Raw genomic sequence first — 13,453 nt, forward strand, 5'->3', positions numbered from 1 at the left:
TATTACCGTGTAACCAACGGTTATGGGGGAAGACTGCTATGAAAATAAAATAATCATCATAACAGTTTTTTTTTAAAGAAACGCTTTTCAAATCAAATCAAATTGTATTTGTCACATACGACGAATACATCTTACAGTTAAATGCTTACTGACAAGATTGTTTGGATAAAAAGAAATGGAATAGAGCTAAACACAGGCAAAATCCAAGTGGAAAACCTGATTCAGTGTGCTTTCCAACAGACACTGGGAGACAAATTCATCCTTCAGTAGGACAATAGCTTAAAACACAAGGTCAAATATACATTGGAGTTGGTTATCAAGGCAACGTTGAGTGTTCCTGAGTGAACTAGTTACAGTTTTGACTTAAATCGTCTTGAAAATCTATGGCAAGATTTGAAAATGCTTGTTAAGCAATGATCAACAACCAACTTGACAAGAGCTTGAAGAAGAAATAAAAAAATAATGTGCAAATATTATACAATCCTAGTGTGCAAAGCTCACAGACTTACCCAGAAAGACTCACGGCTGTAAGTAATTGTTGCCAAATGTGATTCTAACACGCATTGACTCAGGGTTGTGACTACTTATGTACATTTGATATTTTTGTATTTCATTATCAATAAATTAGCAAACATTTCTAAAAACATGTTTTCACTTTGTCATTATGGGGTATAGTGTGTAGATGGATGAGAAAAAACATTTTCAGGCTGTAACACAACAAAATGTGCAATATATAATATATATTCATATTGATTAAAGGGTATTATGAATACTTACCACGCTGCACCTTGGTCTTCTTCTTCCACCACAGACAGAGTTTAACGGCTGTTATAGGAAATAACTGAGGAAGGATCACCAACATTGTAGTTACTCCACAATACTAGCCTAAATGATAGAGTGAAAAGAAGGAAACCCGTACAGAATAAAACAATATTCCAAAATTTGCATCCTGTTTGCAATAAGGCACTAAAGTTAAACTGCAAAACAATTCTCAAAGAAATGAACTTTATGTCTTGAATACAATGTTATATTGGGCTCAAATCCAACACAACACATCACTGAGTACCACTCTTAATATTTTAAAGCATTGTGGCGGCTACATCATGTTATGGGTATTGTTGGGTTCTGAAAATATGATGTCACTGAGGGAGAGAGGGGAATGTATAACGTTCACATTCTGTCCGGATATGTTGTTAGCCATCAGGGATCCTCTGGGAGGAGAAGAGACACAGTCTGGCTGTGAGCTGGGGAGGAGTGAGCACTTTGGGGCAGAGGTCAGGTTAGATGAAGTGAGGAAGAACATATATCACCAATATTCGGGTTAGCAACAGACATGTATTGGCTGTTCAGACGTAAGGAGAGGCTCAGCATAGGAGAAAGGGTTTAAATGTGAATATGTTTTTTTGTCTTATGCAGCTGTATGACCCAATGTGTTAGGCGGAGCGACACAGGGGAACCCAAGAGCAGACTCAGACGAGGAAACAGGGATGAATGAACCACTATATTTATTGTAGCACAGGGAGATATGGAGTGCAGATCCGGGGAAGCTCCGATGAGTTGTAGAAAACCAGATGTGGAGACTGAGGTTGGAGTGAGCTGGGTAAAACCAGGTAAACAGGTCCGGAGGGGATCCAAGGCAGTGGTGGTGAGCTAAATCCAGAACAACTTTTGTTTTTGACCAAATACTTATTTTCCACCATAACTTGCACAATTGGTGGCTGACTAAATACTTTTTTGCCCCACTGTATATTCCCTTGCTTTTTGGGGGAACACTTGGCATACCTGAAAAAATAAAAACATGCTGTTGTTAGTTGATGTTAGTTGATGTTGCCATTCTGCTTGGAATTTCAAGTTTCCAACCACAGTAAATTATTTAGCCCCAAAGGCCTAGAGCCTTTCCTCAATGAGGATGTAATCTCAACGTGATCTCACTCATGTTAGTACATTTTCACAATACTACACATACACGCATAGCTTTTGAATCGTTACAATACAGACTGATGGAAAAACACCTTTGGCTGAGGGGGGAGATTGTTTATTTGAAAATAATTCTTTTTTTTTTTTTTTTTTGCATCTATTATGATAAATTGTGTCACACTTGAACAAAAAGATGTGCCCTCTTAACGGATCTACAGTATATTGATACTCCATTTCCCTTTTGTCAAATTTTAGTTGTTGTTGCGCAGAATAGAATGCATTCTGTTACAATGGTGCCGCCACCTGGTTGATCCACACTAAGGCTCTGCCCGGCTGCTTGGGTTCAAAGGAATAGGAGGTCAAAGGGGGGGTTAATGTAGTGAAGGTGAAACCATAGCATGTTGGCTGAAGTACATCGGTAATATCACAACTTTTAAGCCAACTGTCACTCACAGCATGTGCTGTTGTGAAGAAGGTTTTGAGTCTGGCATTCCCTATTAAACTACTCATTATGATGCTCCTGACATTTTGATGGAGTTAAGAATTAACTGAAGTTCAGGAGACCAGACTTGAACGCAACTCTTTCAACTAGCTGCCTTGAAGTGCAGCTCCTCTAGCAACTCATTGAGCACCTCGCTCTCCTTATTCACCTCTGCCACACTACTTAAACCTGACCAAACTAACATTCCTCCTCTGAATGTCGCATTGCACAACACTGTGCGTTACTAGCCTTATCAAGTTTTGCATCGCTCCACCCTCTATGTAGTATCTCTAAGGTTCTTCCATGTATCACTAGCTATCATTGATGGTGATGATGTCAACCCGTGACTCCAAGCCCAAACGCTACAGAGTCCACTGACTGAATCCTTAATCTATAGCCCGTGGCTTCATATTGTCCATTCTCTTTCTCCTCCTGAATGCCTTCACATCCATTCCATTATCGCAAATATTGTAAACCTATTTTATTGTCTGTTACGTTGTGAAAACTGTCAAAATATCAAACAGTGTTATGTCTAAAATGATACATGAAACTAAGAGAAAGTTGTCTGTAGCGACTTACACACTGGGCAAAAACTGGTTGAATCAACGTTGTTTCCAATTAATTTCAACCCCCCAAAATCTATGTAATGATGTTGAATCAATGTGGAAAACTAATTGGATTTGCAAAAAGTAAGGCATTTCGTGCTTTTGTCACCCAACTTTTAACCTAAATCGAGTGAAATGTTGATTTCCCGTTGAATTCACAACTCAGCCAAATTTTTATCAAAACTAGACATTTACTATAGCCTTTCACTTATATAATTGTTTAACAATGGGAAAGTAACGATGGCCAACTGTCACTTCCCTGGACAAATGTGAGGTAGGTAATGAAACAAACAAAATAGTATTTTAATCAATCGACACCCACAGGAGGTCCCCTTCATCCAGAGTGACCACCTGTCCTGTGTACACTGTCCTCTCTCTTCTCCCATTGTCTGGTAAACTATCCCTGACTTAAATGATAGGGTGATAATCTTTGTAGTTCTTGGAGTATCTCAGGACTTTCAGGCTAAGAAATTGGACATCCCTAGATCCTCGTCCTTATCCGGCATTCTAAAGTTGATCCCCACGTAGACAAAGTATTGGCCTTCCCGAGGAACAACCAGAGAGTGCGTCTTCTGGTCATAGGTGAAATCCTGCATGTGCACCAAGCCAATTTTCTGGTGTTCCCATTGGATGTAGTCTGCAGGCACTGAGTTGCTGCAGTTTGTTGATGCTGGAGGTAGGAGAAGATGGAGAGGGTCAGAGAAAATAGAAATATATACACACTTAATATTTAAAAAACACAACCTTCCTGACAGAGGCTCTCACACAATATTACCACAGACATACACTAGGCACACCATAGTAGCAAACTCAGTAGGAAGTTAGATTAGGCAAGTGAAGAACAGTGAAATCCAAAAAGCATGTGGTTTCTGCAAGATGAGGGCATCATTCTCTTCCTGAGAATAAAATTATATAAAAGAAGAACTGGTATTAATCATCAATAAATACATTGTAGCTAAGTTGCAAATACCTACAGTACATGCAAACCAAATGAAATTAACCTACTTGTCAGGTGAGCGTTTGGCTTCTTCAGATTCTGTCCTTGACGATTTGGGAGAAAAAAAGGAAAAGAAAATCATCAGCGCATGTTTGCTGTCAGCAAGTCCTGTGCTATCTGGAACACATATCATACCTGTAAATATACATACATTTACCATGCTCTAGTGAGTATTCTGCAGGTATAAATGTATCCTACAAACACAGAGACGAGTTATCAATTAATGGTGATCGACAGAAGTGAATTAAACTTCAATTTAAAACCAATGCCAAAGCACCCAAGCATCTGGATTCCCCTGCAATGCTTACCTTCTGATTACTGTCTCTGATCACATGTTGCGTAAAGAAAAATACAGCTGCACAACCCAGAACCAAGAATACAGTGTAAAAACGCAAGAGACTCATGTCGCCTCATCTCTTGACAGTGTTTAAGCAAGACAAGAATGGACTCTTGCTGCGATATTGAAATCACTGATATTGAAATCAGCGTGCACGTCTCCATATCAGAACACAACTATAAAGACTAAAGTAGCGAAATTACCTTTTTATGTAATACATCCGAATTTATACAGTTATGGTACCACCTACACTTCTTGGTTGCCTTGATAGTGCCATTCCCTACATGTGTGCCCCGGGAAAATCCAAAGTATTGCATATCTAATAAACTATATTTGTCCATACCATGGTCTATTACTCATAATATGGACAAAACGTCTCTACAGTTGTCATGCCTACAAGACTGCAGAATGTAGGCCTGTTGCTACAACTGTAGGATACACTATGCAGCTACAACTGTATACACCATGCAGTCTTTTAGCCCACATAATGAGAAACAAGAAGTTAGTGGCAATCCTAACTTCCATTTAAAGGGGAAATCTGAGTGTCAAACAGAGCAAAAAACTAAGCTGACACTTGGCCACTGTTTTGGTAAACAGCTGAGGGATGAATAGGGCTGGAGAAATGTAAGCACACTCAAATTCATAGACATATCTTCGGGTGCAAGGACTGACCATCCATAACCTAAACATTATTGTGTTAACCATGTTTGAGGTTATACACAGCCAGTGTTTGTTTACATTGACGTTGTTTACAAACTGTAGAGTTTTACAAGTAAAACAAGCTTAGGCCAATATGACGTGGTACGACAGCTGAACTAAGCTCACGAGGCATTTATATATTTTATTATTTAAGAATTAATGGGAAGGCCTATACTGTATATCATTCATTTAAAAGTCCAAAAATGTTAGAACCATTCGCAGATTGCCCCTTTAAATCACATTGACATCAATTCATAAGTGTAGGTACTGTAGGCTACTTGGACAGAGCCATAAACAATTGTCAACAACTGTCTTGGAATCCTACCACTGATACAATTTACAAAAAAGTACAGCAAATTATGTAAAACGCTCTCGAAGTTCTATCAACACATTGACTGTAGTACTCGCATTGCTAAAACACTCAACCATTGCTACTCCAACTTCTGGGATCACTACAAGTCCCTCCCCCAACCCTCCCTTTGGCAAATCTGATCACGACTCCCTTTTGCTCCTCCCTTCCTATAGGCAGAAACTCAAACAGGAAGTACCTGTGCTAAGGACTTTTCAGCACTGGTCTGACCAATCGGAATCCACGCTTCAAGATTGTTTTGATCATGTGAACTGGGATATTTTCCGAGAATAACATTGACGAATACACTGATACGATGATTGAGTTAATCAGGAAGTGTATAGGAGATGTTGTACCCACTGTGACTATTAAAACCTATCCTAACCAGAAACTGTGGATAGACGGCAGAATTTGCACAAAACTGAAAGCGTGAAACATTGCATTTCACCATGGCAAGATGACTGGGAATATGGCCAAATACAAACATTGTAGTTATTCCTTCCATAAGGCAATCAAACAGGCAAAATGTCAGTATAGAGACAAAGTGGAGTCACAATTCAATGGCTCAGACATGAGACATATGTGGTCAACAGACAATCACAGACTACAAAGGGAAAACCAGCCACATCGCGGACACCGACGTCTTGCTTCCGGACAAGCTAAACACCTTCTTAGTCCGCTTTGAGGATAACACAGTGCCACCGAAGCCGCCCGCTGCCAAGGACTGTGGGCTCTCGTTCTCCGTGGCCGTCATGAGTAAGACATTTAAGCGTGTTAACCCTCGCAAGGCTGCCGGCCCAGATGGCATACCTAGCCACATCCTCAGAGCATGCGCAGACCAGCTGGCTGTAGTGTTTACGGACATATTCAATCACTCCCTATCCCAAGAAAACAAAGGTAACTGAACTAAATGACTATTGCCCTGTAGCAGTCACTTCTGTCATCATGAAGTGCTTTGAGAGACTAGTCAAGGATCATATCACCTCTACCATACCTGACACCCTATACCCACTTCAATTTGCTTACCGCCCCAATAAATCCACAGACGAATACCTACGTAAGAATGCTGTTAATTGACTATAGATCAACATTAAACACCACAGTACCCTCCAAGCTCATCATTAAGCTTGAAGTCCTGGGTGTGAATCCTGCCCTGTGATACTCGGTCCTGGACTTCCTGATGGGCAGCCCCCAGGTGGTGAATGTAGGAAACAACACCTCCACTTCGCTGCTCCTCAACACGGGGCTCCACAAGGGTGCATGCTCAGCCCCTCTCTGTACTACCTGTTCACCCATGACTGCATGGCCACACACGCATCCAACTCAATCCTCAAGTTTCCAGATGACAAATTACCTGATTACCAACAATGATGAGACAGCCTACAGGGAGGAGGTGAGGGCCCTGGGAGTGTGGTGCCAAGAAAATAACGTCTCACCCAATGTCAACACAACTAAGGAGCTGATCGTGGACTTCAGGAAACAGCAGAGGGAGCACCCCCCTATCCACATCGACAGGACCGCAGTGGAGAAGATGGAAAGCTTCAAGTTTCTCGGCGTACACATCCCTGACAAACTGAAATGGTCCACTCACACAGACAGTGTGGTAAGACTGAAGAAATTTGCCTTGACACCTAAAACCCTCACAAAACTTTACAGATGCACAATGAGAGCATCCTGTTGGGCTGTATCACCGCCTGGTACGGCAACTGAACCGCCTGCAACCGCAGGGCTCTCCAGAGGGTGGCGCGGTCTGCCCAATGCATCACCGGGGGCAAACTACCAGCCCTCCACTCATCTCATATGTATATACTATATTCTATCCTATTTTACTGTATCTTAGTCTATGCCGCTCTGACACTGCTCATCAAAATATTTATATATTCTTAATTCCATTCCTTTACTTTAGATTTGTGTCTATTGTTGTGAAATGGTTAGATATTACTTGTTAGATATTACAGCACAAGCATTTCACTACACCCACAATAACATCTGCTAAACACGTGTATGTGACAAATACATTTTTATTTGACTTGAGCAAAATACATACGATTGTGAATAGGTATATAAGAATAGCCTGTGTGCCATTCAGGTGCATCACAACAACCTACGAGTCCCGTGAAGAAAGGCAATGCCATTGTGACTAACCTAAATGTCCCTGTCAGCAGAATGTCATACCTATTTTGCATTAAATCCTAATATGCTGCCTATTGCTACATAATACATGATTTTTTTGTGCAATCTTATTCAACAAATTGTTGAGCAGACAAACTGTCCTCATGGTAACAAAGTCATCATCATACCCTGAAAGTGGAAGTTAGGATTTGCCCCATAGTCAGTTCCTGCTTTGCATGCACGGATGACCGCCACCACTATTATATGTCTATTTAAAGTTATTTTATGTGTTTTTAAAGCTGTTGATGCAACTAGGACCAGGTGGATAGATTTAGCAAAACGGTTTAAATGCAGATAAAACATAAATGACACTATACTAAATTTACTATTACCAAATCTCTGATTAAAACACTGAAACACCCTGTTTTGCAATTAAGGTTTATGTGGTCTTAAAATCACCCTCCACAGGCTAGAATCATCATGTTGTCTGGAGGTCAGCAATTCTCTGTCATGAGGAACCTGATCTTTTGATTGCAACAGAAACTAGATTTTTTTTACAGGAGCATTCCCACCATGCCAGAATATAATAGTTTGTACCAGGAGAGGGTCAAGTGAGGACAAACTTAATGGGTTCCAATAGACTGAGCTTTGACAAATTGCTTCTAAAATTAGGCTATTTATTACTATTATCGCAATTATTTCCAAGGACATTGTTATAGTGTGGACACTTTATAAACAATTAATACTGAATCTGTAATACATACTACCTGCAGTATAGTATAGTATTACGATTGTAGTGATCCTCGCTATATGAGCCACGTAACAATTCCTATGTGGGTTTACCCTATTGGCCCGATGCGTAGGGTGTTTGCTTTCACACCGAAGACCCGGGATTCGCAGCCCTGCAGTTCGTTACCTTGGTGTCAGAAGTGGGATGGCGGCTGTGAGGCCATCAGAACGCAGAGCCTGGACGTGTGAAGTAAGTCAAAACATGGGGATATGCCTTCCCGTTCTGAGGGGCAGTGTAGCAACCCTCGCTATATGAGCCACAATACAATTCCCACAAAGTGGGTTAACCCTATTGGCGCGATGCGTAGGGAAACCAGGGTCACTCCGGAGACTAGGGTTTGCTTCCCTGGCTCGCCGTTCACTACATTACAGATGTCAGTTCTTAATCTGACCCATTTCGCCGCAGGAGGAGCAATATGAATAAATGGAATATTTAGAATCGCCGTCAGGGGGAAGCTGGAAGCGGTGTTTGTAGGCTATATAACATAGACTGCAGGTCCACTGGGCATCAGCTCAAGTAGCCTAGTGTAGGCTACATGACTACGGGGCATATTTTATCAGATCATTTGTTTTATTATATATTCAAGGCAACAAATAGGCCAAATCAATTGTTGGTTGTCCCACTGCCTGTGTGGTCCAGCGATAACAGCCTCTGACTGGCCACACATACAATGCATTCTGAAAGTACTCTCACCCCTTGGCTTTTTCCACATTTTGTTACATTACAACCTTATTCTAAAATGTATTAAATCGTTTTTTCCCCCACTGTCGTGACTTCCGCCGAAGTTGGTCCCTCTCCTTGTTCGGGCGGCGTACAGTGGTGGAAGTCACCGGTTTTCTAGCCGCCACCGATCCACTTTTCATTTTCCATTTGTTTGGTCTTCATTGTACACACCTGGTTTCCATTCCCATAATTATGTTCCTTATTTAATTCTCTGGTTCCCCCCATGGTTTTGTGTGTGTTTGTTCTGTGTTAAGCTGTTGCTACCTTTTGTGAGCTGGATTGTTTTCCCTGCGTGGAAATGATTTTGTTGTCATATTGAGTAAAGTCCGTTATTACTCACCCTCTGTGTCTTGCGCCTGACTCCGTCCCACCTGCTGCACATCGACCCTTGACAGAAACACGCACCATAATTATGGAGTCAGCAGGTGCACCCAGTCCTTAGTTTAAAAAAAGGAACATTTGCTCTGTAACTGGGAGTCTCGTGAGTGAAAACATCCGAAGATAATCAAAGGTAAACGGTTCATTTGATTGCTTTTCTGATTTTCGTGACCAAGCTTCCTGATGCTATGCTAGGCTATCGATAAACTTACACAAATGCTTGGATTGCTTTCGCTGTAAAGCATCATTTCAAAATCTGAGACGACAGGGTGATTAACAAAAGGCTAAGCTGTGTTTTCCTATATTGCACTTGTGATTTCATGAATATGAATATTTTCTAGTAATATTATTTGACTGTTGCGCTGTTATTCAGCGTTGCGGATGACAATTATCCCGGTTCCGGGAGGAGTGGTTCCAAGAGGTTTTAAGAGGGCTACTTTTACTGGAGATAATTACAATCTATGTGATGCCGGGCATACACTACATAATTTCGCCACGAATTTGCCAGGTTTTTGCTGTCCCATATACATACATATTTTCACGATCGGGTAAGAATCCTATGAAATGGTGCCACGTTAGCATGCTAGTCAGAACTAGGAAACTCTGAAATGTTTGACTTGCTGATTCGTTGAACCCGGCATGTGAATAACTACAATCAGTTAGCATGTCGTAAATTTCAGAGTTTCTTAGTTCCAACTAGCAGGTGAACATGGCTGTAATTGTAAATAAGAATTTGTTCTTAACTGACTTGCCTAGTTCAATAAAGGTACAAAAATGGATAAAGAGGCAGTACGTGTTAATTGTACGGGTGCCGTTGGGCTGGGGATCAGAAGTGTCCAGTGCGAGAAAGGCAGGTTGAGGTTATCAGGGTTAGAGTAGTGCAGAGGGTGTTGTATGCTGAGGAAGTGAATAAAGTGGAGGAAGATGGGTCAAGGGGGAGGGATACTGAGAGGATTTGTGTGAGTAGTAGATCTGTGCCAGTGTAAACAGTATAACTTTAGACCATCCGCTCACCCATACCGGGGCTCGAACCAGGGACCCTCTGCACACATCAACAACTGACACCCACGAAGCATCGCTACCCATTGCTCCGCAAAATTTTCAGTGTCAGCATTGAAAATATGAACCAGAAATACAAACCGACAAATCCGACAGACAGACCAGCATTCTGAGAGTCCGGTTAATCACTACTCTGGATATTTTTTTGTCTCAGATTACCTCCCACATAAGGACAAAATCAGAGGATAACAGGTAAAATACGTTCAAATGAAGTTTATTCAACAGCCTGAGTTACATGTTAGAGACAAGAGAGGCGTCTTCCATTCTTCCATTCTCGGCTATAGCTGATCAAGGCTTGTTCATGTACACTGAACAAAAATATAAAAGCAGCATGTGTGGTGTTGGTCCCATGTTTCATGAGCTGAAATGGAAGATCCCAGAAATGTTCCATATTGTAATGAAACAACAGGGAGCAGGTCTCGAACCCTCGACCTTCGAGCCCGAGGTCCGCCGCGCTATCGACTGTGCCGCAAAAGCATGCTCGTGTCGATTTCCGCTCTTATAAACCCAGGGTCGTTACAATATGCACAAAAAAGGCCACTAAAATGTGCAGTTTAGTCACACAACACAATGCCACAGATGTCTCAAGTTTTGAGGGAGCGTTTTGAGGGAGAGAATTGAATGTTAATTTCTCTACCATAAGACACCTCCAACATCGTTTGAGAGAATTTGGCAGAATGTCCAACTGGGCTCACAACCGTAGACTACGTGTATAGTGTCATGTGGGCGAGCAATTTTCTGATGTCAACGTTGTGCACAGTGTGCCCCATGGTGGTGGTGGAGTTATGTATGAGCAGGCATAAAGGGAATACGCTACCGACAATGAACACAATTGCATTTTATCAATTATTTGAACACACAGAAATACCGTGACGAGATCCCGAGGCCCATTGTGCCATTCATCCGCTGCCATCACTTCATATTTCAGCATGATAATACACGGCCCCATTTCGCAAAGATCTGTACACAATTCCTGGAAGCTGAAAATGTCCTGCATTCTCACCAGACACGTCACCCATTGAGCCTGTTTGGGATGTTCTGGATCGACGCGTACGACATTATGTTCCAGTTCCCGCCAATATCCAGCAACTTCACACAGCCATTGCACAGCCATGCAAAAGAGATGTGTCGCGCTGCATGGAGATGTGTCACCACTGACTGGCTTTCTGATCCACGCCATTGCCTTTTTTCTTTAAGGTAAAGTATGCAATACCTGTCATAAATTTGGACACGCCTACATGAAGGTCCAGATTAACTGTCTTAAAGCAATGATGGACTGCTGTTTCTTTTTGCTTATTTGAGCTGTTCTTGCCAGAATATGGACTTGGTCTTTTACCAAATTGGGTTATCTTCTCTATACCACCCCTACCCTGTCACAACACAAATGATTGGCTCAAACGCATTATTCATGAATTCCACAAATTAACTTTTAACAACGCACACCTGTTAATTGAAATGTATTCCAGGTACCTCGTACCTCGTGAAGCTGGTTGAGAGAATGCCAAGCGTGTGCAAAGCTGTCATCAAGGCAAAGGTTGGCTACTTTGAAGAATCTTAAATATAAAATATATTTACACATGATTACATATGTGTTATTTCATAGTTTTGATGTCTTCAAATCAAAATGGTGCTGACAGAGAGGGCTACCTCACTTTTAGTCCTTAGGAAACGTTGCACTATTTATTTTTTATGTGTAATTTTATGTGTAACATTGTTATCCTAAAAAAATCTTAAGTGTTATTACATACAGCCGTGTAAAACTATTGGATATCACAGCGGCGTCAACTTACCAGCACTATGACCAGGAATACGACTTCCCCGAAGCGGACCCTTTCTTTGCACTACCCAGGGCATTTGAACTGATCCCAGAGGCCGGGGAGTCGGAGTGGTCTTCTAGTCAGAGTTAGGAGGCACGCACACCACCTACCGCTTTCGAGTATATATAGCTACAATGTATAAAATAATAAAATAAAGAAATACCCTTGAATGAGTCCAAACTTTTGACTGGTATTGTATACACAAAAGTATGTGGACACCCCTTCAAATTAGTGGATTCGGCTATTTCATCCACACCCTTTGCTGACATGTGTATAAAATGACGCACACAGCCATGCAATCTCCATAGACGAACATTGGCAGTAGTATGGCCATACTGAAGAGCTCAGTGACTTTTAACGTCGCACCTTTCCAACAGGTCACTTTGTCAAATTTCTGCCCTGCTAGAGCTGCTCCGTTCAACTATAAGTGCTGTTATAAGTGCTGTTATTGTTACGTGGAAACGTCTAGGAGCAACGACAGCTCAGCCTCGAAGTGCCACACAAGCTCACAGAACGGGACCGTTGAGTGCTGAAGCGCATAGTGGGTAAAAATTGTCTGACCATTTGTTTTTGAAAACTGAAATAAATTTTAAAAATCATTCAAAATAGGCTACTACACCAGAAAGCATGATTTGGCCACCGAAGATCATTAGCTTCTTAAAGAAAAAGAAGCTGTAGATGGTTTTAAATCACATTGTCTAGTCAGAAGGGCCCGCAATTTGGGCAGTGTGCGGGCAAATAAAAATGGATAAAAATAGATCACTGTAGATCAGTGTTTCCCAACCAGGGGTACCCTGGGGGTACTTGAGAAGACTCATGAGACCATAGGCCTACTGGTAAAATGCACACGGGGGGAGTACTTCAAGGGAACTCGGGGCAGAGCAAAATGTATTTGGTGGTACAGTAACCAAAAAGGTTGGGAACCACTGCTGTAGATTGTTGAGGTGCGACTGTCTGTGAAACGCTGAGGTCAAGCCAGGCACATCGCAATATTTCATCATAGTTTTGAACGCAAAGGGCTATTGCTGTAAATAGAAGACAATGGAGACACTCCTGTGTAGCTTGTGTAAAGTTTTTTTATATATATATATTTTTCTCCCCAATTTCATGGTATCCAATTGGTAGTTACAGTCTTGTCCCATCACTGCAACTCCCGTACAGACTCAGGAGAGGCGAAGGTCAAGAGCAG

Source organism: Oncorhynchus tshawytscha, linkage group LG33 (assembly GCF_018296145.1).
Source record: "Oncorhynchus tshawytscha isolate Ot180627B linkage group LG33, Otsh_v2.0, whole genome shotgun sequence".
NCBI lineage: Eukaryota > Metazoa > Chordata > Actinopteri > Salmoniformes > Salmonidae > Oncorhynchus > Oncorhynchus tshawytscha.